This window comes from Terrapene carolina, unplaced genomic scaffold (assembly GCF_002925995.2).
Source record: "Terrapene carolina triunguis isolate 2854851 unplaced genomic scaffold, T_m_triunguis-2.0 Scaffold85, whole genome shotgun sequence".
In the NCBI taxonomy this organism is placed as follows: Eukaryota; Metazoa; Chordata; order Testudines; family Emydidae; genus Terrapene; species Terrapene triunguis.
In genome coordinates, this window is record NW_020664436.1 from 44,380,202 (window position 1) to 44,404,585 (window position 24,384).

Consider the following 24,384-nt stretch of genomic DNA (forward strand, 5'->3'; position numbering starts at 1 on the left):
CATTTTTGGCCACTTAGCTTGCAGCATTAATTTGTTAATTGTATGAGTTAAAAAAAATTTCTGTCAGTCTGTGATGGGCTGTCCATCCCACACAAGCCCTGAGTGGGTAAATGTGGGCCAGAAAGGGCCAATTAACCTTATATGTTGCACCTGGAGGGAAGCCAGGGATTGATAAGAACTAATGGGAGATGAAGCCCAGCAGGGTGAAGACCTGGGCTAGGATGATAAAGCCAGGAAGTGACAGCAGGAAGGAGGTTTGCAACCACACCCTAGAGGGAAAGGAAGTTGGCTAGAGACAAGGAGGAGGTCAGGAGGAGAGTAAACCCTGTGGTTCTGTCCTGAATTAGGGATTCTTACAAGAGGCCTGAAAGGGTGGCATACCCACAAGGAGGTGCGCCTGCAGTGAGTGGACCCCTTTACACGGGTCTGCAAATGTACCTTGTAATTTCAGTCTAGCAGTGTGTTTTCTGACTTATGCTTCTTCACCAGTACTATATTCTGCAACTGGAATTTAGGGTCTTGTCTAACTCCCATTGAAATCAATGGAAAGAATGTCATTGACTTCAGTGGGGGTTGGATTGGACTCATAGTCAAAAGTTCTGTTGATGATGCATAAGCCAGAATAGCTGTTTGGCAGCAGGAAACACTGGGAGGTAGGCGGAGGAGCAGGGACGCGGCCTGCTGGGGAGGAGGAGTGGGGGTGGGGGGTGTTGAGGGGCAGAGGAGGGGAGTCGGCACCTATGGCAGGCTGCAGGAAATAGCTCCGCGGGCTGCATGACCCCTGATCTAGAACATTTTATACACTACATTACACCAGTGCTGTAGGTACAGTAAATGTAAGTCAGTGATTTATCAGGTAATCATTGTGCTAGTCCCACAGCAGTCTCTTCACTTGATATTGCCTTATTGGACTTACTCCAGATTTGTGCCAGGGTAACATAGCATAATTTATCCCTGTGTATTTAACCTTGTAGAGGGGGTGAGATGGGGAGGAAGACGTGGATATGAAATCCATTCATTTCTTTTCCCTAGCTAGCACCTGGAAAAGTTAAAAACAATTAAATGCACAGTAATTTTCCTGAGACCTTGATGTGCTATTGCATGAAGTTTGTGCCCTTTAAACTACAGAATAATTACCTGAGTAATGATTCACTTACTGCAGTGACAGTGCTGCATAATAACAATGTCCTGTGTTCCTCTTGGCCGGTGGTTCTCAAACTTTTGTACTGGTGACCCCTTTCACATAGCAAGCCTCTGAGTGCGACCCCCCCTTATAAATTAAAAGCATGATTTTTATATATTTAACACCATTATAAATGCTGGAGGCAAAGCGGGGTTTGGGGTGGAGGTTGACAGCTCATGACCGCCCATGTAATAACCTCACGACCCCTTGAGGGGTCCCGACCCCCAGTTTGAGAACCCCTGCTCTTGGCCTAGTATGCTGTGAGTCTAGCCTTATGACTTCAATGAAACTATTCCAGGGTTACACCAAGATAACAGAGTCTGGACCACCCTGCTGTCAAAAAAAGAAAGGCACCTTTTTGTTTGACTCTTTAACCTTTGAGGATAGTAAAGCTGATGATGAGCTGCTACGTGTGTGAGCTTCCATGAATGTGTAGGGTTGATGCTTGGAGATTAAAATCATTGAAGGTCACAAAGCTGCTCAAACTTTCAGAGATAATCAGGCACGTAATGCACTAAAGATTAAAAACGATCTATAGTTTCTAAGACTTGCTGTCACTCTTTCTGACTCACACAGCTGTTTGAAATGCAGTTGTGTCAGTATCTGATTGCCTGGTGAACTGCTCCAAAAAACTTCCACATGGGAAACTGCTGACCTATAAGTAATATTATTTCTGGGAGAACCTCCACTAGGATCTAGTGCTTCCAGGAGTGACAGAAAGAAGTATGAGATCATACTCTGAGGACGTAGAACGGTAGAAGTGTCAAAAACACCCGACCTTTTCACTGATCAAATTATAATTGTGAAAAGATTACACAGCTGTGTACAAAAGGGCTGACTGTAACACTTTGCTATTTTAAGTTCAAGGGGGGGCGGAATATTAGTTTCCGGCATAAACAGTTTTGTACAGTTCACTCAGAGAGAGAGGCAGGTTTTTGTTTTTGTTTTTTAACAAAGGAAAATCTGCTCTTGGCTTCCTGGAAAAAAAAAAAGTGAAATATACATCATGGTAAAAACAAAAGCAAGGAACAAAAGTGAAATTCAGCTTGCCATAGGTGTCAACTTTTAGTTTTCCCCAGGGGTTCTCCACCCCAGCTCTGCCCTGAGGCTTTGCCCCCACTCTGCCCCTTCCCCCAAGGCTCTGTCCTGGCTCCGCCTCTTGCCGTCCCCGCTCTATGCCCTTCCCCAAGGCCCCGCCCTCACTCTGCCCACTCTCCCCCAAGGTCCTTCCCTCACTCTGCCACTTCCCACCCCACTCCACACCCTCCCCACCGTTCGCCACCCAAGCTGCCAAACAGCTGTGGCTGGTGGGTACTGAGGTTTTTTTTTCTGTGGGTGCTCCAGCCCCGGAGCACCCATGGAGTCTACACCTATGCAGCTTGCATTGATATTTGCTCAGGACCGCAATGATACCTGTGCTATCACTAGAGACTATGATGACAATGAATAAGGTAGGCATGGAAAGAAGGTCTGTCAGAAGTCCCATCAGCTTCTTAAAATTCTTCCACTTTCTATTATATTCTAATTCCTGAGTGCAGCCAATTAGCTCCACCGAGGCAATGGAGAAGTAATACATAGCAAGAAGAAAGGGCTCTGAAAAATCAGAAAGATAAAGTAAAACAAACCAAAATGGAAAAACTAATTAATTAGCTGTGTCAGCGAGGAGGGAGATTAAAAAATGTAAGAAATTCCCATTATCTCTGTAAGAAGGAATAAGGCAAAGAAGCTATTGCCAAACCTCTCTTCCCATGGTACTTGTGATGGGAATTAAATTGAGTCCAGTTAAGATCTGATAATTACAGTCATAGGTGTGGCTGTTGCGAGACTAGCTCCTAAAGAGGTGGTTAATTGACAATCTAAGGGAATAATTAGCCCCTGAGGCATCCACCATTGGGGCATAATATTTCTTAGATCTTCTGCACATGAACTTCTTGCCAGGCCACGTCTACACCCTTTGGATGAACTTCTTATGTGCCCATTGTTTCTCTTGCAGAAACAAATTACTCGGAGTGGATTCTTCTGCTTTCAAAGCTCCATCTGAGCTTTGGCCATGAAGACCTGGTAATCCACAATGGGACAGCTTGTAACTGCGAATGGAAAATCCCTTCAGCCAAATGAAACCCAGAAAGTTCAGGATTCTGGAGCACAGTGCCATAAGTGTGACCTCTCTTCCCATCACTGCTTCCTCCTACAGGGGATTGCGGGGAAAGTGGGAGATTTGCTCAGTGGCATCCTTGGGCAAGATGTACTATTTTTCAACTGCCCATAAGACTAGCACAGAGGTGTGAGAGGCCTGCCACACCTTCTTCACCTTCTGATCCAAAATAGGGGTTCCAGGACATGGCAACCCTATTGGCCAGGTACCTTTTGATTATGACCCCTATAAGATTCCCAGGTTGGTTTTAACAGAGGGAAACGTTATGTAAAAACAGAGAAAGGTAGGAGTCACTGCCCTGGTCTCCTCTGTAGTGGAAAGACATTTGTCCTCAAAAGAGTCATCTGTGCCAAGCAACAGCCTTCATCAATCCCTGATCCTTAGCCTCCCTCATTCAAGCAGCTGGAATTGTCCAAGTTATGAGGGTCAGGAGCATTGTAAGTGCCCTGAAAAGCACAGATACAGGTTGTGCTAGAGCCCATGATGTCAGGGGTGTAGTGTGCACTGAGGCCACAGCTCCCTGTGCCAGGAGTGCTGGCTCTCAGAGTGCTAACATCAACCTTGATGCAAAAAGCTCTCCAACTGTGCCAAAACATCCTGTGCCTGCTGATACAGGATGAAACGAATGCATCAAAGCTGGTACGTTGGGCTTCAATGGTAACCTAGCAAGAATCAGACTGATGAGCACCTACTGATATTCAGAATCGCCATCTCCCTGTCCTCTTCAAGCACACACATACAGGGATGAGGAAATCTACTGGCCTCATTTCTAAGCTGCTAGGAGGCAGGAGGAGGCAGGCATGTTGGGAAGCTGCTTAACTATGTCTCTTAGCACATACTGCCTCAGCCTCTTGTGTGGCAGCTCTGCATTATCTGGTGACTCAGAGTTCAATACCATTGTCTTTCAAGTACCAAAGCTCCCAGTGCATCAAGGAGCCATTGTTTGGTGGAGCCCCCTATTTTACTAATCATGCTGCTGGGATTGAGTGTGGGGCCAGGTCTTTATTGACATGAATGATGCTGCCACTGAGTCCCAATGATCAGAGTCTCAAGTTCTATCTTTCAAGGTTTACTGGTCCATTCTTATGTTGGATTTATAGGAGTCTCCTTGAAGCATGTCTAGGAAGACTTGGAGGTGTACGCATGTTTCCTGTTCCAAAAAGGAATGTACATACCATCAGTTCTGGAGGAAGGGGCTGATTGCTGGGCTTCATTAGGAAGTAAGATTTTTAAAATGAAGGTTTTGGAGCATGAGAAACACCCGTGCGCTTTCAGAAAGTAACACACGGGGCTCCAGGCTGAGAGAACTCATTCCTGAAGGTTCGGTGCCACGCAGCACTGAGTGGAGCTTAGGCTGTCTTGAGACGCATGGGATTCTTGTTGTAGTGTTCCCGGGCGAGCCAGGGACATTTGGCTGAGCATTAACCTCGCCAGTGGAACTGAAATAAAACTCTATTTAAGACCTACAATGAAGGTCTGCATCATTGTTCGAACTACAACGTCGTCTGAACCCCAATGACACTGCCAGGGCTGCCACAGTGGGAAAATAATAAATAAGGTGGGAAAGAGAAGCCCCAAATAGGGGGCAAAGGAGCAATTTCTTTTTCAAATTGTCTAGCAGCTTAGAAATCAACTTGCTTTTCAAATTAGGAAGAAATGCTGGGGGGGGGAGATTTAAAGAACGAATGTAATTAATACGTGAAAAGATAGTAAAATATCATTCAATAAATCAGGATTCATAGGCCAATAAATAAAAAAGGCCTTTAAGGAATGTTGTTTTTTTTAAAGCACACAAACTTTTAAATAAAACTGTTATCCCTGGCTGAGTCTTTTTCCAATGGGGACTGACTTAGCAAACTGACTGGAGAGCAACCATATGCTTTTAACTGCATATATACTTTCTACCTGGAGTTTGTGCTTTCCTTCTTACATGATTGTTGTTTAAAGCCACAGCCCTTTGTTGAAGAATGGTATTGCCCCTGCAGTTTTTACAAGCACAAATGATATTCTAGGCAATGCAGTTTAATTTCTACCTTAAGATGGTTTTGAACTGATATGTGAGTTCGGTTTGACATCATTCCAGTTTCAATGGGCTTTGACACACATTCTGCACAGCTCAGAGGAAAAGCTCTTTTTCATGAAATGTAGGTGGAAACTGGGCTAGCAACAGTATTATTTATTTGTTTTGTGGTAGTGCCAAGAGACCTCAATAAGAATCAGGGCCACATAGTGCAAGGCACTGTATGCACATGTAATAAACTCAAAAGAGTTTATAATCCATATGCATGATGAGAAACAAGAAGTAGATAAACAAATGAGGGAGGGAGGAAAGATAAGGTAACTGTTCTTGTGTTCTGTGATGACTAATTGTTTAAGCTGTTTATTCTGCGTCTGATTCCAACTGGCTTTATTAGAACAACAAGAGTTTCATTGTCTGCGAATTTCAGCCCTTAAAGTCACAGTTTCCACAACCATGAAACAATCATGTCTAATACAAGTAGCAGTCACAGCACACCAGCTTTCTAAGTCAACTGCATAACTAGTCTCTCTTCAACCACAGCTGAAACAGTTATCGCTAGCTTGGTTTCAAGTTCCTGGGCACGGCCTATATTATTTATTTGTTTATTTACTTCCCTCTGGCTGAAATTACTTTTATGTCAGCTTCATTCCAAGGATCTTTTCTTCTTCCCCTTGTCATGCAATTCAGGCAGGGAAAACCCCTTGTAATCCTCACTGAATGGGCCTTTTCCAGTCTGTCTAAAAATAAGCCAAAACAGTGGAAAAGAAAATCACTCCCCAGACCTTTGGAAACTAAGCAATATAATTAAAATTAATATTATCTACTTGGACATATTCTTGGCAGGCATGTAACTTTGCCTAATAAAAATAAGTTATTCTATACACACACACAAAAAGGAGAGCGGAAAGTCCCAAGGAACTTAATGGTGTGTACTTTAGTTGTGTTCCATTAGTCTTTTTTCCTTCAGGTGATGCTAAGTGGCCTTAGTAGTAAAAGATTACAGTGACTAAGATTTTTACATTTCAATTAAGGGCTGTGATTAATTAATATGTTATCTTAGTATTAATGGACTGGCAGTTTGTGACAAGCTGAAGACATAATGGCTTCCACCATTACTTTTATGATAATATATGTCAGCACTTTAATATTAATATTTCTCACATCACATCAGTGCTGCAGAAAATCACCTACTAAATAAGAAATGATTAGAAAAGGGTCTCTGGGGGAAGGACTTTCAGAAAAGAAAATACTCATTAAAGTATAAAGGAGAAAAGGGAGGAAACAGCTGGCAGACCTCCAGGTTCCGTACTTTGTCTGCTGAAATTCCTGCTTGCAGCCACTGTTTCTCCATAAACTTGCCTAACTTGTGGAAGGAAGGTGATACAGATACTGTGACATTTTGGGGTTCACCCAGGCTAGTAATGGATTCAGTCACTGTCTGACCTATAACCTTGGGATTCTTGTGGCTGTGAAGCTTTGGTCCAGAGCTCTGACCCAACAGCCTACCAGCAGCCCACATGCCTTACCCTGGCTTTGCCCAACCTGGGTATTGCTTGCAGGCTGACCTTAGTGCCCATCCAGCCCTGAATTCACCCCCAAATCATCCTACTGCGGTGAGCAGTCCCTCTCCCTGGATCCTCATAGAGAAAGTGTTAGGTTGGCTGCCTTTACAGAGACAGAAAAATACTCTAAGCCTTCTAGAATCACACACCTTACTGAATTTACCCAGCGCTGATGATCAATAATGAATGCAAAACAAGTTTATTAACACAAGAACATGGATTAAGTGATACCAAGAAAAAAAGATAAAGGTAGAGCTGGTTATAAGCAAATACAAGTGAAAATGTGCGTCAAATTGAATCTAGCAAGATGCAGTCTTTGTTCAAGGTGGTTTCTCTTATTCCCAGTCTCCTTTCCAGCTTTTTCTGGCAGGCGTGGCCAGGACCCATCACAGAGATCAAATCACTTGATTTCTTTGTTTCCTAAGGTGAAGGATAAAGATGAGGTCTCTTTCTGTTCCTTATATCCCCAAAGGGATGTCTTTGTCTTACCAGTCAGGAAGGCCCCTGAGGATTCTGTCTCCTCTCTCTCTCTCTCTCTCTGAGATGCAGGAGCCATGTTAATTCTCTGTCTCCCACCCAGCTCCCCCCACGCCCACCCCACCAGTTTAGATCAGTGGTTTTGTTTACCAATAATACATAAATTAAGGTAAACCCAGATTCCTCTGTCTAGGACAGAACAGTTTCTCTCTTTCACCTAGGCTAGGCTGTCTGGTCTCAAACATGTTCTAGTAACATCATACATAACTAATAATTTCACATAACATTAACATATGCATTTTATAGTGATATTAGTAACCAGAATGTTATTAGCTTTCATGTGATACCTCACAAGGCATATTTTGTACAAATATTATTGTGGTAGTGTATAAGGTGTGAATATAGGAATGCCTGGTCACAATCACTTAGTAACAAACCACATTGCATTAAATGTCCTTGAGACACTTGCTGCATCAAAAATACTCCCATTTATATTTTAGTAACATTGAGAAACGTACTAAAACGTACTGTTTTAATTCAGAATCTACATATTTGTATAAGTATCTTATTATTTATTAATAAATGGAACACTTCGCATAACCTTTTATACACACCTGCTTGCTCTTTGTGGCTCCCCTTTGATTTATGGACTAACTCAACAGAACAAAAAAAAACCATGTAGTATCACAGAGAGGAGCCCAGTGGAGGAGTAAATCAGCTAAATAGTGACCCTATTTCTAGGCAACTTCTGTTCATTACATAGGTTCAGTCACATTCAGCAAAAACCACTCAAGAAACTCACGCACAGCCAAGTGAGTCACGACAAATCCTCTGAAGAAATTAGACTGGGCTTCTGTTTGTTTCTGGATCTTAGTGAAGTTCTGGTTAGAAACAACACTTCCTTTTATCCAACATGACTTATTTCTTTGGTTGCTTTTTGTCTTAGTGCTTGTCTCCCTTGCCCTGCTCCTGCAATGAGTTCTGTACTGGCAGACACCCACTGAAGTCACTGAAGGATTGAGGTATTGGTCCCTGCCCCAAAGAGCTTACAGTCTCTCTCTTTCTCCATGTCTGTAAAACTTACCACAATGGGGCCCTGATCCTAACAGACCCCTTTGGTGTAATACAAATTTTAAAATAAAAATTAATCTATACTTCCCACGGTTCCCCTTTTTTCCCCCTCACTGTGTGTTGAAGGTCAATCGATCTCTTACTAATGCACTTTTTTCTTAAATTGAATTTCATCCAAATGAACACAAGGATTTAACATAATAAGCAAGTCAGTCTGAACAAAGTAAGCATAGTACTTTAGTGGATATAACATTGTCAGTCCTAGAAGTTTCCCAGATTTTGGCAGGAACAAATGGTCAGTGGCAAATTCGTGCTTGAAGTGTGTTATTTCATATTCTTCTTCTTTCATCTTGACTTATTTTCCAATTTATAAGGTAACAGCCAGAAAATGATGGAACAGGAAAAATGACCATATGACGTAGAGGACCAACCATAAACCATATTTAATGGCTAGTAATCAGTTAAAATGACCAATCCATGAACAACTCATCCAGTCTAGTAAGTCATTGTGCATACTTAAAATTAACAAAAGCATTTTCAGAAATCAGGATTGCCTCATGAACCGTTGGTAAACAAAAACAAAGGAATTCAGCCAGCTCAAATTGTAAGCAGGCAGTTGACATCGACTTGGCACATAACATTTAAGATTTCTCTTGATAGAAGCCCAAAATGATGTGTCAGGTTTCTAGAACTACTTGTGATAATTCCTGCCTCTCTCATTTTGAATTATTTTAGTACAGAAAGTTGTAATTATAGCCAAAGCTTTTATGGCTAGTCTTGCAAGCTTCCTGAAGATTCCCTCCACCCCTACAGGTTTCTACAGAAAGTCCTGTAGGTATGGGTACTTTTTCAATAGAGATTTATTTCTAGTTTACAAAATCTGTCCAGAATTACCTCTCCTGGGCTACTGGACTAACTAAAGGATTTAAGAAAGGCTTTTGTTTATTATGTTTAGGTAGTTAGTCGGAGAGTGTCTCTTTTCCAAAAAATGTACGCCCTCTCTCAACAGCAAGACATTTACAAAAAAAAAAAAGTCTGTATTAAATTCCCAAGTGCCCACTTTCTTGTAGGGTGTATCCTGCCCATTAAATAAGGCTCTACAAGGAATTTCTTTTAAGAACTGTGCTTTTTGTCCCCCGCAAAAATAGTTCAAACTATAAGGGTCCCATTCTGGAATGTTTATAGAAAACCTAACCACTGTTACAAAATCTTATTGTTATCCACTCCAGCATCTCAATGGTGAAACTGCACCCCTATTTTAGCTAATGTTACAAATTCTTCCTTCCTCCTTTGAATGTTGCTGGAATTTTCCTGAAATTCCTCTCACTCCCCACTCCCTGAAAAACTCAACTTTAAAACCAATGGTTATTTAAAAATGAAAAATTGTTAGATGTAAAAGATTTTTTTCAGTTTCTGGTATTATATTGAATACAGGTGGTTGAAACAAGGGCCTTGCATATAGATGCTCCATAGCATAGCAGGGAAGAAAGAAAAAAATCTGCTTTGATGAAGGTGAGCTAATGCAAATGGGTGTGAACAAGGGTGTTTTTATAAATGAGTGAAGGTGCTGAATGCCAAGTAATGTTATCTCTAAGTGACTAAACATCATGACTGGAGAAACAGAGGCCTTTGTTGGCTAAATTAATAATAATTTTTCCTGTGCTTTATATTCAGAAGTGTGATCCAAATTGTTACAAATGGGACACCTTCTCACCTCAAGGGAGTCTATGATTCAGAAAACCAAAAAAACTCCAGCCAGTAATTTAGGTCCAGGATTGAGATACTCTTCCTCATGTTGGGAAGTAACTTTACACCACAAGTAGCCACATAAAAGCCAAAGGGCTACAAAGAGAATAATAAATAAGATCAATGAAAAACAGTATGGAAATTCAGCCCAATTACAATCACTCCGTCTCTCTCTTTGAGAACTTCCATCTGAAGTTACACTTTCTGGCAGAAAGAGATCCTCTTCCTGTTGGGGCATGCTCACTAGAAGAGAAGCTGAAATAGATGCTGATTATCCAGAATCAACAGGTTGATCCCGTCTGTTTATGACAAACAATCCAGGCAATTTACTAATGGGCCAAGGATGTTGTGTTCCCCAAAGTCAGATCCTAACTTAAGTCCCATGCCCGTATGATTACTACCTGTCACACTATCCATACTATTATCAAGAATTGTACAAGTGGAAGAATACTTTAATTCTATTTCTTGAAGAAAATATTTAAAGAGTATTCACTTAAGATCTCAGCATGTATTTTTTAACCCATAGAGTTGCTTAAAGACTGGTTTTCAAAAGGCTGGTAAACAGAAATCAGGAGTCAAATTCAAGTTAAATCCCACAAAATCTGTTTTAGCTAAACCAGGGGTTCTCAAGTTAGGCATATTGACACCTAAAAGGACAAAAAGCAGGTGTCAAAGAGTCATTTCCAACCATCCCTTCTCATAGTCCAAAATGAAAGAAGAGTCACACCAGGATTTGGGTATGGAAAAGGGAGTCTCATTATGGAAAAAGTTGAGAATCACCAGGACCTAAGTGATCTCCTTGTTTGCTCACCAGGAACATGAATAATGTTAAAGAATTAACATGAGAAACTCCTAATACAATATAAGATATGTCATTATCCCCAGTTAAAATCAACTTCAGTACTACTGACCTTTGCCTGAGGCATGGCTTATGCTTTAACTTTAAATGATAAACTCTGCATGCTAGTGATGACACCTTTTTTTCGGGGTAACGCCAACTGAAGAATTCAAAATGGAGCTTTCTGCACTTCCTTTCAGAGGGCCTGAATCTTCACTGCCTTGCACTTTGGGAAGTCACTTGCACCTCTGCAAAATGGCTGTAAAACATAACTATTCAGATTTGGTAGCATTTTTACACCTCTTTTTCGCTCACTGGGCACAGATGTAAATGATTACAAAATTGCAAGGCAGTGGAGAATCTGATCCCGTACATTTCAGACAAGTCCACACTACAAAATTAAGTCTACGTAAGTTATTTTGACATACAGCCACTGTAGTAATTAAATTGATTTTTTTATGTCCACACTACATTCCTTCTGTTGGCAAAGCACGTCCTCAAAAGGAATGCTTCCACCGATTTAACTGTCAGTGTGGGGCACTGACAGTCTGCAGAGCCCCACCACGTGCGGCTGACAGCCCAGGCACCTTCTGTTCTAAAAGAAAGGACTCTAAAGTGCCTTTAAAGTTTTATTTTTAAACCTCCTCATAGTCAGTTCAGTTCTGAGATATCATTCCAGTTCCACAACTGTTTAAAACATAGTTGGTCAAATAATTTAAAAAACTGGAGTTTAAAATGCAAAGATTTGGGCTTTAAGAGCACTAAAAATAAAGATGATTCATCATTAATTTGGCATAAACTGAATCTACATTTTTCTTTTTATTTACTATTCTTTGATGGATGAGTGTTGTAAAGGTAAGCAGCAGAGGACAAATTCTCCATTACAGTTAATGGACAGTATATGCAGACCATAGGTAGAGAGTGGGAATGGGTAGACAGCTAAAGAACTAATGAGTCAAAATAAATAATGAATAATCAAAAAATTTTCTCAGTTCTGAGACTAGCCAAGATTAAATGCAAATGGCATTAAAAGCTGGTAATCAATTATGCTGTTTAAATTCCCCTCCCATCCACCCCATAAGCCTATGTTGTACTTTGCAGGTCCTGGAATGATAAATGAAAATTCAGCTGAATGCTTTAATGGCTACCATCATTCTCTGAATGGCAGGCTCTGAACTGCATATTATGCAGCCCACAAAGATTTACTGGAAATCAACCATTAATATGTAACCCTTCTGCCCATCTAAGTTGGCAGCACTAAGGGCCGGGTTCTGTATCTAGGGGTTCCGTTTCAATAACGCAATGCAAAACCGGCTCGAGCCCCCACCCAGTGACCTGGGACAATTACATACCACCCCCCTGGGTACCTCTAAGAGGCAATACTTCCCCTCTCGCAAGCACGGAGTCTGAGTGTAGCAGAAAAATGTTTAATAACATGAGGTAAACGACATCAGCATAAAATTGGAAAAAAAACACCACAAACAGGATTCATAACACAAACCATGAGCAAAACCCACCCCAGCAAATTGGGCTGTGTCCCTTCCCTTTGGCTCTTGAATCTAGCAACCCAAAAATCACCCAGAGTCCCCAAAGTCCAACACCCCCAAAGTCTCTTGGATCCAGCAACCACCCAAAGTCCCAAAAGTCCAACAACCCCCAACGTCTCTGTCCCTGGTCTGTGCAGCCCCAGAGTAAAAGTGGGGGGGCACACAGGGTGTTAAGGGGCACCTTACGTGATCCAAGGCTGGCCAGCCATCTGTTTCTCCGTGGGGGTTCCGCCGCAGCCTTCACCACGAGCCAGTCCACTTTCCTGCCATCCCACGAACTGCTCCGCTCTACAAGCTGCTCCGCTCCACTCACCGACCTGTGAGCCGTTCCAGCCGTCCCCGCAAACAGCTCCGCTCGCCATTGCTTGGGCCACTCCAACCGGCCCCGCAAGGCTCTGCGCCACTCGCTGCTCCTCCAGTCGTCCCCACAAATTGCTCCGCCAGCTGCTGAGCAATATAGCTTCAGGCTCCCCCACTAGTTAACACAGCAGTCAGTGATCTCAGCTCTTAATAACTTTAGCTCTTTTGTGATTTCAGCTCTTAGCGATTTTAGCTCATAGTATAGTAGGGGAGCCCCAGTGCTGGTGCACCATTAGCCCAAAGTGAATTCAGCTCAGTAGCCTGTAACTAGACTCCTACTGGAATCAAAGTTAGCTCTGACATTCAACAGTGGAGAGAGGAGGTGGTGCAATTGGTGTTTCAAACCCTCAGAGGGGGCCCATACCATCAGGTACAAATACCTGTCCCCGTCCTCTCTCAATTCACTGGGTTTTGTAACCCATGCCCCTTGTCAAGCAAGTGCTACTTAGGTAATGGTGAAGGACTCACTCAGTCCTTCTGTCATATAACAGTTCCACTGGCCTTGATTCACAGAATCAGGGTAACAAAACTTTATTCTTCCTGCCCCAATAATAGAGAAACTGGGGATCCCACACCAGCCAAAGTAACCACTTTCAGTTGCTGTTGTTTCATGCCAGGCGAGTGAGTGTGCCTATGCAAACAAGATCAGCCCCTGGAGTTCTTTTCCACACTCGCCATAATTCACCACCAGATGTCAGGGTAGAGCTCATCCTGACTCTGCTTACAAATATAAATGTACCCAAGATCCCAACAGTCTGGAGGGATGGTTCCTGGCATGTATCAACACACTGCAGCCCAGGTGTATGGTGAGGTGATCTGCTTTTCAAAATGAGAAGTGGGCAGAACTGTTTCAGAGAAGTTTGGATACCTCCAAACACTAAAGTGTAACTCTTCTACGTGGTGTCAGTCCCTAGGGCCCAGTTCAGCAACAGGTCTCAGGGACCTCTCTTCAAATAAATATAGTATATGGCTCAAGTACCCACCTAAAATGTTATCCACTCCCAAGATTTAGGAATTTAAAAATATGGCATCCTTTCCAGGTGTCTCTTCCCCATTCACAAGTGCACAGGAGTCCTTGGGAATATGAAACCGCAAACACCTGTTATCTGGGAAACACAAAATAACCATATACTTACATAAATATAAAAATAAGCAAATCCCAATATATCACAAGAATGGCTGACCCCACCGTCACAATTATTAGTTGTTCTGTTTATTGAGGCCTAGAACTCTTATGCACAAGAAAGTTCCCACCCACTTACAGACTCATTCACAAAGCCAAACAGACTAAGTGGTGGTCAGGTGTGTGTCAAGGGTGGCTTCTCGCCACTTGTCTTCTCCAGTCCAACATCAAAGCCCACACATGCATCTACTTGGTCTGGCTCCACTAGCTCAGCTGCTGCCTACTCCAGATGAGGAACTCAACTCCTCCACCACTGGTCCAATCCACAAGGTAATCTGTACATAGGGTTCACAACCTATGGGAAGGAAACCCAGAGCAAAGAAGAACCCCTAAGGATCTTAGACAGAGTCCTCTGGTCTCCTCTGTTTCTGGCGCAGAGGGCTGGGCTGGCTTGGCTCCACCAGCTAGGGGGTCTGAGGTGGCTCCTCCCCATCAGGCTCAGAGGGAGGCCAATCTGCCTCACTACACTAACATTCAGTTCATAAAATGTGACATCTGCTGCTAATTTCCATCATCAGGTTCCTGCTTGTGCTTAGAAAAGAAAATGAAGCTTGGCACAAAAGAATGTAAGATCAAAAGCAAGCTGGTATCAAAATCTCTGTGGACCAGTTGTCAAATGACCTTTAGTGTATCAATCACTCATGGAAATCTCTTGGAGTAATTTACAGTAATAGCATAGAATGTATTTTACCTCACAAATCTCTAAAAGCCCCAGATTCATTTAGATCTACAAACCACTATATTCTCTTGGTGCTGGATATCTGATTGAGATCTCTAAACCACCAAATTGTTTGGGTTCTGGATATCTGTTCCCCCATTAAGAATTACTTCACTTAATTTCGTGCATCACTTTGGTAGTTCATCAGAGCTGCTTGAGCTAAAAGGTGCTCAAGAGGTGCTTGAGCCAAATGGAGTGCCCACAACTCTGGAATTTATTTTCCTTTCTGGTATGACAGCTCAAAATGGCTCACTTTTAGCTTGGTACAAGGCCTTTCTCTCAAGCTTTGGCCTAAATGAAGGGGGAAGGGTATATAGTTATTTACTTTGCTTCTAAGAAAAATCTTTTTCTTTCTGTTTTCGGTTTAAAATAGTAAAGACCAAAGACTGTGTACAAATGTAGACTTAGGGAGAATGCTACTTCTTTTAAGTATACATAGCCAAATAGTAGATATCTTCATTCAAAAGAGCATCTCAATTTGCATGTGAAGTGGCATAACCACAAAACCCCAAATACAACCAAGGAATGGAAATGGATTCAAGGCCCTGGTCTGGTGACAAAGGAGCTGTAACTGGCTTGATCTGGTCCCCCAGGAACGTAAGTTCTCCAGTTGGTGTAGAGTGTCAGGAATGACTCCGTACCCTCCCTCTCATAGACTCCAGTACATGGTGTGTGTGACAACAGTATGGCTGGAGGGAGTGGAATGTGGCCCCTTAGAGGGCCCCTTAGAGGCTGTTGCAGCCAAATGTAGTTTAGAGCAGCCCTAAGGTTGCTCCAAACTATGCCATGGCTGAAGCAAGAATCCAGGGCTGCGAGGATGACTTGAAGCAATCTTTGCCCTGCCCACCTTGGATGGTACAGTAAGTGGATCCAGCTCCACTCATAAAATCAAGTGATAAGAGGTCTACCTGATTTGCATAAGAAAATGTTGCTTGCATGTATGTATTCCAGTTTATCTAAACATGCAAATGATTGCACACACAAAATTAGAGATCAAAGGTAGAGGACATACTGAACTCTCCTTGAAGACTTGATCCTCATTGTTAAGTGAGTGAATTTTTTTTACTGCACTGATATAAAGCAATACTGGAGGATGCCAGAAAATGGCATCAAGGTCTCTTTAGACCTAAAATGGTTAGAGTGAAAGAAATCAGAACCATGAAAGGAACAACTGCTGGAGCCAGTGGTAGTTAGTTGCAGCCTATAGTATAATAACGCTGCATCTGCTACGAAAGCTGAAACTTTCTAGCTGCAGCAAGCGTCAAATACCAGTTTCCTGAATTAAGCTGCACACAGAGGGATGTCCAGGAAAGGATGGAAGAAAAGAAAAAGTCCACAGTTCAGCTAAGAAATATTTACCCCTCTGCTCTCTTTTCATTGCTTTCTTTCCATGTTTATCCTTCACGCTATGGCAATGATGTTGTATGCTAATAGCCAACACCAGATGTATTCCTAGACAGACGTTTCTGAATGATTTTTCCAGCTACTGAATACCTAAGGTCTGATTCTCCATTGCCCTCCATATTGTGTGGCCATTTACTTATGTGCAGAGTGGGTATAAAATGCTACCACCATCACATGAGGGAATGAAGAATTCTGATTTGGTAGTATTTTACATCCACTTTGCACAGTTGTAAATACATGACTGCACAAAAGGCACGGCAGTGGAAAATCGAGTCCACTAAATTTGGTTGTTGGTGTTATTGTTTGTTTTTTGGAGATATAATTTTTTGGGCAGCATACAAGGATGGTTGGGTTACCCCAATATACTGGTACCTTGGCTATCAATGTTAGGATTTCAAACCCAGGCCAAATCTAATCATAAGCCAATGAGATGTTCTGACAGCTTTAATATAACGGGAAATAGATACCCTATTGGGGGCATACTGAGATGTCGAGCTACTGAGATTGCAATGTAATTTTTTTTTTATCTGACATATCCGTTAGCTGAAGTTCAGACTTATAGCCTTTGACAATAGGATCAATATAAAGCATGAAAATTTTCAAAACTCCAGTATCTATTGCCTGTCTACCTTTATTTTTTTAATAAGCAGCTCGATTTCCCTTAAAGCTGTTAACAATCAAGAGAAACAAATTGCGTTGCCTTTGAAGTGCCTGAAAATGATCACTGGTATTAACATCTCCAAGATATGGACACTTTTAATACCATTTCCCAATTTGTGCCTGAAAGCTTAGTGAACAATGAAAGCCCACATTAATGAACACAGCCTTTCAATTAAAAAAAAAACAAACAGAGTCCAAGTCTTTCTTTAGCTCTTCATAAATTATACTAGTTTCTTTGTCATTGCTTTCACACTCAGAGAGAATGTGAATATCTTGTGATAGTAAAGAAGGGGCAACATTATACATCAGTATAAATGTAAGTGGATGACAAATTCTCGGCTGGGGGGAGGATGTAAGCAGAGTCAGGATGAGCTCTACCCTGACATCTGGTGGTGAATTGTGGCGAGTGTGGAAAAGAACTTCAAGGGCTGATCTTGTTTGCATAGGCATACCCACCGTGCCTAGCATGAGCCCAGGGCAGCCCAAAATGGTCACTTTGGCTGCTGTGTGATCCCCAGTTTCTCTGTTATTGGGGCAGGAGGAATGAAGTGTTGTTACCCTGATTATGTGAATCAAGGACAATGAAACTGTTTTATGACAGAGGGTCTCACCGTCAACTAAGTAGCACTCGCTAGACAAGGGACATGGGTTCCAAAACCCAGTGAATTGAAAGAGGTCGGGGACAGGTATGTGTACCTGATGGTATGGGCCCCTTTTGAGGGCCTGGAACACCAATTGCCTGCCTTTTCTCTCCATTGTTGAATAGCAGAGCTAATTTTGATTCCATTAAGAGTCTAGCTAGAGACTGCTGAGCTGAATTCACTTTGGGCCAATGGTGCACCAGCACTGGAGCTCCCCTACTACAAACTGAAATCACTAAAAGAGCTAAAATTACTGAGCTGAGGTCACTGAGTGCTGTGTTAACTAGTGGGGGAGCCTGAAGATATATTGCTAAGCGGCTGGCAGAGCAGAGCAGTTTGCGGGACGGTTGGAGCGGAACATGGAGTGGAGCAGTTTGCGGGGACAGCTAGAGCGGTTCATGGGATGGCTGGTGGAGTGGAGTGGCTGGCCGTGCGGAGCAGTTTGTGGGACGGTTGGAGTGGCCCACGGAACAGCGAGCGGAGCGAAGCAGTTTGCGGGGACGGCTGGAGCGGCTCACGGGACGGCTGGAGGAGCGGCTGGTGGAGCGGAGCCGTTCGTGGTGAAGGCTGCAGCAGAACTCCACGGAGAGGCGGGGCAGTCGGCCCCGGACCACGTAAGGTGCCCCCTAACACCCTGTGTGCGCGCCCCCCCATTTCCACCCAGGCTGGCGGGGGTAAGACTCTGCAGATAAACTTTTGAACTCTGGGGCAGCACTGACCAGGGACAGAGACTTTTGGGTTGTTGGACTTTGGGGTGATTGGACTTAAGACCCTGAGGGGAAAAGGACACTGCCAAACTTACTTGGAGGTGGGTCTTTTGCTCATGGTTTGTGTTATGAATCCTGTTTGTGGTGTTTCCCCAACATAATGCCGCATTGTTTCCCTCTTTTATTAAAAGACTTTTTGCTACACTCAGACTCCGTGCTTGCGAGAGAGGAAGTATTGCCTCCTAGAGGCGCCCAGGGGGTGGTATGTAATTGTCCCAGGTCACTGGGTGGGGGCTCGAGCCAGTGTTGCATTGCGTTATTAAAACGGAACCCCTAGACACTGAACCTAGCCCTTGTTGCTGCCAACTCAGAGGGGCAGAAGGGTTACATAAAGATCATAAAAGATCCAGCAGTGAAGGTGCACTTCAAACTTCAATTAATCAATAGATGTGAAAAATTAAAGACATTGATGGATGACATCGAAGAACAATGGCAGTTTTTCAAAGAAGCAAGTGTGGATGCAGCCCAGATTACAGTGGGCGCAAGAATATCTAAGAAAGAAAAATGGCTCCAACCAAACATATAGAGAATTGTGGAAGAGAGGAAAGAATTAAAGAAGAAAATTCAACAAGAACAAGATAGCAGTAAAAAAGCTATTCTGCAGACAAAGACAAGGAAGTTAAAAGATCAGCCAAAACAGATAAGAGAATGGATGGAAAATAAAAAAAGAGAAGTTGATGAGGTATATAAGAAGGGATTCTAAAAAGCTTTTTCTAGTGTCTAAACAACTGACATCACAATTCTTAAACTGCTGTGGCATTGTGCAGGCTTGATATGGTATTATTTTAACCACAGAGGCAGGACAGAGAGCGCATTGGATGGAGAATTTCCAGGCTGTGCTTAACCAGCCAGAGCCATTAACAACACATTGAGAGTTGTGAAGAAATAGACTTGCCTACATCACTAGAACTAATTGCCTTTGAGGAAATAATAAGGCTATAAGCCATCTGAAGTGAGGTAAAGGACCAGGCTATGATAAGATAGATGTTGAAATGTTAAAGCTGGGGAGGAAGTGATGGTGAGTTACATATGCAGGTAGTACAGAATGGTTTGTGGAAAGTGTGACGTTGTGCAGTCTATATGGTTTTATAAAAACATGATGATAAGTGAATATAATGTAACTGGGATAGTTTTAGAAAAAATATGGTAATAAGTGAATATAACGTAACTGGGATATGCGTCATGCAAAAGGTCTCTTGTAAGGTATCATTACAAAGCTTATAATCTACTGAGTGTGATCATCCCATTTGTATAAATGTACCACTCTTGTATCTAAAACTAGAAATATGAAATATAACTCTGAGGGCCTATAGTAATTATGTAAAGCGTGGGCCATTAATGATGGTTTGGAATCTTGATGACTCCCATTAACCAGGACCATTGTCTGCAGATGACTGTGTTTACCTGTTAGTCTTCCTGTATATGTGTGTGCTGGCAAGTGGGCAATGAAGTCTTGCAGTGACATGTGATCATGTCACCTGAACTGGAATCCATCTTTAACCTGGTGCTTTTCCAGTGAGCGGGGGGGGGGGGAACCCAGAGGGACAAAGGGTTCCCGCCTTATGCAAAAGATATATAAAGGGGTGGAAGAGAACAGAGGGAGGGAGGAGCCATCATGAAGAATCCCCTAGCTAACACCTAAGCTGGAACAAGAGCTGTACCAGGGGAAAGAATTGTGCCCAGGCCTAGAAGGTGTCCAGTCTGAGAAAAAGCTTACTGAAGCATCTCTGAGGGTGAGATTATCTGTATTCAGTTTGATTAGACATAGATTTGCGCATTTTATTTTATTTTGCTTGTGACTTACTTTGTTCTGTCTGTTACTACTTGGAACCACTTAAATCCTACTGTCTGTATTTAATAAAATCACTTTTTATTTAGTAATTTACTCAGAGTATGTATTAATACCTGGGGGAGCAAACAACTGTGCATATCTCTCTATCAGTGTTATAGAGGGCGAACAATTTATGAGTTTGCCCTGCATAAGCTTTATGCAGGGTAAAACAGATTTATTTGGGTTTAGACCCCATTGGAAGTTGGGCATCTGAGTGCTAAAGACAAGCACACTTCTGGGAGCTGTTTTCAGGTAAACTTGCAGCTTTGGGACAAGTGATTCAGACCCTTGGTCGGTGTTGGAGCAGACGGGAGTGTCTGGCTCAGCAAGACAGGGTGCTGGAGTCCTGAGCTGGCAGGGAAAACAGAAGCAGGGGTAGTCTTGGCACATCGGGTGGCAGCTCCCAAGGGGGTTTCTGTGATCCAACCCGTCACAGAAAGATCTGTCCTAAAGATTAGAAAAGAAGTGTTATTTGCAAAATCCCTAAAAAATGGGGAACCAATTATTTGTGATAACTGGAGAGGTGCGACACTGCTATTGTTACTCAGGGTTTTCTGAACCCGAAACTATGGTAACTAGTCTTTGTGTTCCAGGCAGTATCAGGACATAAATCAATGGGGACACAGCTCCTCCATCTGATGAATGAAAGCACTCGTGTGTACTAATCACCAAAAATCCTTGTTTTTATTGAGTCTACAGCACACATCCAAAATAGCAATAGTATACAACACCCCAGATATAGTTACCCAAAGTTTGAGATGGTGTTGAGTGGTCAGCAGCAGGTTTCCAGTGGCCTGCCTTCCTCCTAACCACTGGGGAGTTGGATGCCGGTCTCCTAGCTCCTCTCCAATTTCTTCTAAGCTTCTCCAAATTACACAATCTCTCTTATAAATTTCTCAAAACAAAGCACACAACTCACAATACCCCTAGTGGATTAACAATTTCCCTAGCAACAGCAAAACATAACTCTACATATCAGTACAGCAACTCCAAGCAAGAAACTCACAGACCCAGCTACCCAGATCCAAGATCAGCTATCTACCTTCCCTTCCATTCACATGAATATGTCACTTTATCTATTCTTATTAGCAACACTGTGCAGCTGTTTTGTCTGCCTAAGCAAAGACCAAATCATTCCTGACTATGTAGTGTCTCGCTTCCAGCTTATGGTGGCAGAGTACACAAAATGGCTGCAGTTATGTCACGTCCAGGTTACATCAGGTCCAGTTCTCTCATATCACTACCTCTGCCTGGAAAAGTGCTTCGCATTCTCATTTTGAATAGGATGAAAACTGCTATTCATAAAGTACTCAGGGAAGGACAGGCTGGATTTCAATCTGGTAGATCATATTCTGACCAGATGTTCACCTTGAGAAGACGTTTTGAGAAAGGCTTAAAATACCAGCAGAAGATGGTTTTTAACTTCCTTGATTTTACAAAAGCATTTGATAGTGTCCACAGAGAAGCCCTCTGGACAATCTTGAGACACTATGGAATTCCAGCAAAGACTGTCAATTTGATAAAAGCTTTATAGGGCAAGTCTGTGTGCTGCATTAGGACAGTGAGTGGAGACACCGAAGAGTTTAAGATTGTTATTGGTGTAAGGCAAGGTTGAGTATTATCTCCCCGCTTCTCTTCTGCATTGCAATAGACAGTGTGATGAGAAGAGTGACAGCTGCTGCAGAGGACACTGGTATTATTTGGGCAAGAGCTAAGCGTTGAGATTTACCTTTTGCAGATGATATAGTCATACTGGATACTTGAGCAAAAAAGCAGAAGTGGCCAAAGTGGGACTTCATTTCAGTACACAGAAGACTAAGATCATGGAGACAGGAGAGAATTCTGTCCATACTGGTGAATATCTTGATTGATGGAGAAGAGTATGAAAGAGCTGCAGACTTCATCTATCTTGGAAATACAATAAATGCTAATGGCCAGCACATGAAAAAAAAAAAGTGAAGACAAGCATCGGCAGAGCCAGTGGATCATTTTCCCATTTGTCAAACATTTGGAAGAGTAAAAACATACATCTATACACTAAAATGAGATTGCACAACCCTATTGTCCTCCGAACACTATTTGACAGCTCAGAAATGTGGCAGATGGTGGAAGCACACAACAGAAAGCTGAATGCACTCCAACAGCATTGTTTAAGAATAATCGTGGGAATTCATTGGAGAGATCGTGTAACCAGTATGAAAGTGTTGCGCTGCAAAGGTCAGCAGACTGCAGACTCAATAATCGGACAGAGACAGCTATTATGGTTTGGCCATGTCATCAGGCTACCACATAAAGGCAGCCCAAGGTGTCACACCCCAATGGCCCCCTCCCCGTAGGGAATCCCCCGGGAAGGTAGATCAGCATTGTATATTGCTAATGCTGTTGCAAGCATCGCAAAGCATTTTGGGGAGGGTCAAAGGTGTGTGAGTGGAGGGTTTCTTTGTAGGTCACAAGAGGCCGAAAGGGGGGGGAGAAGAAAAAAAAAAGAGCAGAGAACGAGTAACTCAACGCTGCAGATAACAAGCTCAGTTCAAAGCTAAGACGTTGGCCGCTGCCCAAGAACACCGCTCGCAGCCAAAACTGGCTAACAGCCAAGAAAGACAGGGGCCTGAAAGTTGCTCAAGCAGCCGTGAAAAACCGACGACACAGACCTGCACCTGCAGGACAGCAAAACCAGCCAAGAGGAAAACAAAGCCCAGAGCTGCAGAGGCTGAAAACACAAACAAAACAACAAGAGTAGGAGCCAGCCAGGCATCTCTAAAGTTGGGATGTTTTGAGAAAAGGAAAAAGACTGTAGCAAGCACGTTTGGACTAGTACAAAAAGCACCAGGAACAGAGGGTCCTGGACGAAACCACTCCCAAAGGAGCCCAGGACTTAAAATCCTCCTGAAAGCTAAAGCAATTCGGAGATTACAGTGGATCCCCCAGACGACCTGGGCCCAGGGCAAGAACTCCCATCTGTCCCTGCCAGCAGGTATATGGGATCTTGGGGAGCAATTACCACACAGGTGGGGTGCCAATTAATTTCTTTATTAAAGGAAAAAGGAAGTGGTGGGAATTTAACAATGAAATACGATGGGATGGGGTGTATAGGGTGTTTACAATAGACAATGATGGGGGGGTTCTTCTAGTAAATGGGATAGGGGGTTTCAATAGTGGGGTACAATACAGTGGGGTACAATACAGTTGGTAACCAATTAACACTGAAGTATAAATGTAACAGGTAGCTAACAATTTCTATGTAAAGAGTGTGTCACAGCAGCATATAACCAACTAACAGTTATGGGTAAAATGGGTTAAATAACCAACAACTTTAGGTAAAAATGTGTCAGTGGTGTAAATGTAAAATGTGAGGTGTGTTAGAGAGAAAAGGGGTAACCAATGGGGTTTTATGCTAGAAAGAGAGAGAGCAGACAGGCTGTAAGTTTAAACAGCAGAGAGGAAGAGAGAGAGAGAGAAAGAAAGTGGTAGAGAAGTGAGGTTGGGGGATGGGGGAAGAGGAGCACTTGGAGGAGGGAGATTTAAACTCAGGGAGACACAGAACAGACAGGCTGCAAGTTTAAACAGCAGAGAGACAATTATACAAAACACAGCAAAATCTTATCTATGCTTTAACTTAACCAAAACTACACAAATTAGCAAGTAACAAAACACAATGCAACAATTCTTTAAGCCTAACTTACAGGGTACAATGCAAGCAATTTCCTAAACCTAACTTAACTACAGCTATGCAAAATGAAATTACAACTTATCTAGACTAAAAGACAAAATCTAACCTAATGGGTGCACCTTATACTAGGGGTAGTTCCAGAGGGCAGAGTGGTGTGTGCCCAGGATACAGCTCCAAGGGGGGAGGGGGATTTAACTAGTGGTGGCTGCAAGCTGGCAGCCCAGGATACAGTCCAGGAAGGCACAGGCTTATTTCTAGCAGCAAAGCGCTGCAAAGCAAGAAACAGATTACAGATACAGACCAAGGAGTTTAAGAGGGGTTTTAAGACACAGACCAAGGTTTAGCTTGAGTCTGTGTGCTGGGGAAACAGAGCCAGCAGCTAAAGTAATAAAAGTATAGAAAGTTTCACAGAGGGATTCTTACCAGTCCCCAAGGCTGCAGCAAAGGCAGAAGCAGCAACAACATCAGAAGAAGCAAGGAGGGCTCGGTACGGTCTTGATAATCAGGAGGTCTCTCAGGCAGCAATTCGTTCTTCGTGGGGGGGGGGGGGG